This window comes from Littorina saxatilis, linkage group LG11 (assembly GCF_037325665.1).
Source record: "Littorina saxatilis isolate snail1 linkage group LG11, US_GU_Lsax_2.0, whole genome shotgun sequence".
In the NCBI taxonomy this organism is placed as follows: Eukaryota; Metazoa; Mollusca; class Gastropoda; order Littorinimorpha; family Littorinidae; genus Littorina; species Littorina saxatilis.
Window position 1 is genome coordinate 33,595,338 of NC_090255.1, and position 5,000 is coordinate 33,600,337.

At 39.4% G+C, this 5,000-nt stretch overlaps 1 protein-coding gene across 4 annotated transcripts in view; it reads right to left on the reverse strand.

The window, feature by feature from the left end:
* The window catches only part of LOC138980283 (WASH complex subunit 2-like), an 84,761-nt gene that overhangs the window by 29,642 nt on the left and 50,119 nt on the right, over nt 1-5,000 (reverse strand). The gene's annotated exons all lie outside the window — the stretch shown is intronic.

A 5,000-nucleotide genomic window follows, 5' to 3' on the forward strand; every position in this document is an offset into this window, starting at 1 on the left:
AAAAAAAAAAAAGTTTTTATAAAACGATACACATTTACGTTCATCTTATTCTCCATTATTTTCTGATTCCAAAAACATATAAATATGTTATATTTGGATTAAAAACAAGCTCAGAAAATTAAAAATATAAAAATTATTATCAAAATTAAATTTTCGAAATCAATTTAAAAACACTTTCATCTTATTCCTTGTCGGTTCCTGAAGAGAGAGAGAGAGAGAGAGAGAGAGAGAGAGAGAGAGAGAGAGATCTCGAGAGAGAGAGAGAGAGAGAGAGAAAGAAAGAAAGAAAGAAAGAAAGAAAGAAAGAGAGAGAGAGAGAGAGAGAGAGTGAGAGAGAGAAAGAGAGAGAGAGAGAATGAGAGAGAGAGAGAGAGTTTGTTTGTTTGTTTGTTTGCTTAACGCCCAGCCGACCACGAAGGGCGGCCACACACACACACACACACACACACACACACACACACACACACACACACACACACACACACACACACACAAAACCCGACCGACTGAATATGTAAGTGATCCACGTGTGAAAACCAAAACATAACAGCGCGATGACAGCCAACATTTCTATCCCCGACTGACAAACAGTAACACTGCATGCAAACTGACTTGGGTCAACGATCAAACCAGCACGGCCCGAACTGAATTTGTTGCGCTGCCATTATCGTGCGCAATTCTGGTAAAAATATAAACCCGGTATGCCGAATTGAGTATAACGAAAGTCGATGTCATATACATGATACACAAGGATATTTTAAAATGACTTTCAAAATGTAAAAGCAGATAGCAGACCTTTTTATAAGCAATTTGAATGACTCATGAATGTCTACATACAAGTCGAATGACGCCGTCCATTATGCTGACAAATGGGAACTAGCTATGCGCATGAATTCATTGACATGAATTTCGACTGCGGAGGCTTTTGGCAAGCTGAAAACAGGCACGGGCAGGTTTTAGTGGAAAAAGTAAGTGTTTTTAATGAAAACGTCGGAGTAATGGGATAAATAGCTTACACACTCCGAGTTCTGATTATCTTGCATATTGTGTAACCTATATACAACTGCTTGCTACTTTTGGAGGCAAATTTGATTGAAGAAAAATTCGATCCTCTGTTTTTGTTAATATCCGTGTTACGATTCAGGAGGATACGTTCATATCCGTGCAACGATTTAGGAGGAGACATTTATGTCCTTGTAAATATTGTAGCCAAAGCTGAAAAAATGCTTTTGGGTTAGCAGGGGGAAGGAATATTTTCATGAGATTGTTTTAACACCACCCCCCCCCCCCCTCCCCAACATAAAAAAAATCAAAGTTTTTTTTTTTTAAATTTGGATTTTGCTAGGATTTTACGTACAACTAATTAAAAAAATTCGATTTGATTGAGAACCTTGTTCCAGATGTACATAGACATTAGGTTAAAACTGTATTCTAAATGTCTGTTTGAATATTGTAGTTATTTTTGACATTTTCATTGATTTCATGTCCACTGACTCCATGTAACACGTGACAGGTAGAACGCAGATTTGACCTGTTTTGAACATGATGTTACTTTTTTTGTGGTGCTTTGATGTTCCATAATTACCTAATCTTCAAAATATGAATGTATCCTAAAGGTCTATTTAATATCACAGTTGTCATTTATAACATTTTGAATAATTTCATGTCCACTCACACAGTGTAACATGTGACACGTAGAATGCTGTTATGACTTGCTTTTAACATGTTTTGCTATTGTTTCTGTTTTCATATTCCATAAATAACCTAATCTTTAGATTGTAAATGAAAAGTTAGTGTATGTATAACATTCTGGTTGTTATTTCAAATATTATGAATATTTTCATGTCCATCAATATTTTTGTAACACGTGACACCTACAACAACATGTTTAACTAGTTTGAGCAAACTGTAACAACTTTTAGGGATATTTTTAACATGTGTCAGTGTTTCTGTTGAAGTGTTATATTTTATTTTAGGGTTTATACTTCTTGTGGTTACTTAGCAGAAAGTATCAGTTTTGACTTTTATGATGTTTGAGCGTTTTGCGACATTACGTGACACTGCATTCAAGATTTGGCTCCAAATGTACTTTTAAAGACTGATAATGCTTCTGCAGGGTCTGTTTACTAGAAATAAATCATTACCAGTTGTATGAAATGATATTAATGGCTTCTGTGGTCAGTTTTGTTGCACATGTGGCTTTTCTCAAAATTGGCGTTTTATGGCATATTATCAAACCGTACACATTTCCCAAATGCACAAACCATTCTTTTATTACACAAATGTGTTCATCAAAGACTAATGTATCACTTAAAACACCAAAAAAAATCAACTGAAAAGGTTTAGTTTGTCACAAATGTCCAAGCACCCCCCCAGCACCTTTTGGCAAAGCCTCATATATATACTATACTCTGCTGACTTTCAATTGTTTCTTTCACTATTTCTGATGTTATATATATATATATATATACATATATATAATATATATATAGACATCAATCCACACAATAAAAAAGAAACAACCCTATTGCTACAACCTGGAGCAAAACAACCAGAAATCCACCAACATACCTTCTAGGGAGTATAATAAACACAAGTTAGCTTCCACGTTTGATTCCAAAGGAAATTCCATAATAAACGTACTACATGTACTACACCGTGAACTTCCAACAACATTTGCAACCATCAACATAGTACCTTCTTGGAGTCAAATAAACACATTAGTCTCCTTCTAATTATGCTTAAGTAAATTCTATCGAAACCTTGCTGTTACAACCTGTACTAAACAAGAAATTCCTCCGAGGTAGGAAAAACACCCCTGTCCTTACCATTCTCACTGCCACCAACTGAGAAGGTTATTTCCCTTTGACCATTAATATGTCCCTCTATAAGTCCTTGTGGAATCTTAATCCACCAATAACTCCCTAACCGTGTGTTTGACTGGTCCCAATTTTTGTAAGGACCGTCTCAGGAATGTATAGAACCTGTTCACCAAGTTTGGTGACGATCGGTCAGTTCATTCTTGAGATCTATATGCGAACACAAACACACAAACACACAAACAAACAAACAAACACATCGACCGAATCCTATACACACCCCTATACTGGGGGTGTAAACACAGAACTACACCAACAGACCCTCTCGGGGTCAAATAAACATGTCTCCTCAGACACTTCCATCACTGCATAACATCAACTTACACAACATCACAACCACCAACATGCCTTCTTGGGGTCAAATAAACACAAGTCTCCTTCAAACAATATTTTCGTAAATTCCATCACTGCCTTGCTGCTGTAAACAACACAACACCTATTTGGGGGTCAAATAAGCACAATTCTCCTGATTATATTTCAGCTAATTTCAGCACAACCTTACTGCTTCAAGCTGAACTAAAACAACCAAACAACCACCAAGAAATGAACATGACACACGGACGTTTCCAACTCTACCTTTCCTGTTGTTTCCACTTGTCCAGAAAAGACATTTTGCTCTACACTTGCAGTAGGCTGAATCCACACAGAGACTTTTCTCAGTTGCTACAGAACATTGGCGGGGGTTGCCCAAGAACCTGCAAGAGAACCCTACACAGGGATGCAAGTAGAGAGATATAGGTGTAGATCTGAGTTCTGCTCCCAGGCAGCATTCACTGTTCACAGGTAGGCTGTTAGCCAAAAATACTGATGCACACACACACACACACAGACAGACACTGTGTGCTAGTGTTGGATGTTGGTGTTGTTTGTACTTTGCCCTCATTGGTCTGGAGACCGGCACGGTTGGCCTAGTGGTAAGGCGTCCGCCCCGTGATCGGGAGGTCGTGGGTTCGAACCCCGGCCGGGTCATACCTAAGACTTTAAAATTGGCAATCTAGTGGCTGCTCGCCTGGCGTCTGGCATTATGGGGTTAGTGCTAGGACTGGTTGGTCCGGTGTCAGAATAATGTGACTGGGTGAGACATGAAGCCTGTGCTGCGACTTCTGTCTTGTGTGTGGCGCACGTTATATGTCAAAGCAGCACCGCCCTGATATGGCCCTTCGTGGTCGGCTGGGCGTTAAGCAAACAAACAAACAAACAAATCGGTCTGGAGGTGAACAACCACCACCACTCGGATATTGGATTAATTTACCACTCAAAGAAGAACGTCAAGGGGGGCCCCCTTTATCAAGATATCTAGAATGGAACGTCACTATTGTCTAACTTGAAACCAGATGTGATGAATTATAAACCAGGACTTTGTAAGAAAGCATATACATCATGAATTAAAGTTAATTGCTTTTCCTCTGCATTCCCTTTACAAAATGGAAAACAAAATTCTCATCCAACAGCAGACAGCTGTTAGCCTGGTATTTAAAACATTTCTTCTCATAAGTTCTATAGTAGCAACATTTTAAGGTTTATTGCACCAACCAAACTGACACGGTTGCAGCACCAATGGTAACGTCTATCAAGAGAGGACAAGAAAACTGACTCAGGGAGAAGAGAAGAGGAAGAAGACACACATGCATACCAACATACAAAGACGACCAGACGGACGGACGGACGGACGGACGGACAGACAGAAAGATAGACAGATAATGAACCTGAACCAGATATCAGCCCCCCCCCTCCCACACATGTCAATTTTTTCTCTTACAACCTGAGCAGAAAGAACACCAAGGAGTACAGTGGAACCCCCCTTTTAAGACCCCCCCCCCCCAATTTAAGACTCACTCCTTTTTAAGACCTTGTTTTTTCAGACTTTATGTTCATAAACTCTGTAAAATTACCCCCATTTTAAGACTCCCTCCTTTTTAAGACCTGATCTTCTCAGGCTTATGGAGGTCTTAAAAGGGGGGGTTTTAACTACTGTAAAGAAAACAGCAACAACTTGGCTCCACCAGGGACTGTGGATGCACAGGGTGTGTTCTAACCACTGTAGCACACACAGCAGGCCCAGAGCCAAGGTTACAGCAAGGGGAGGTAGGTATTTGGGGGTGCTGCTATAAGTTTCTCAGT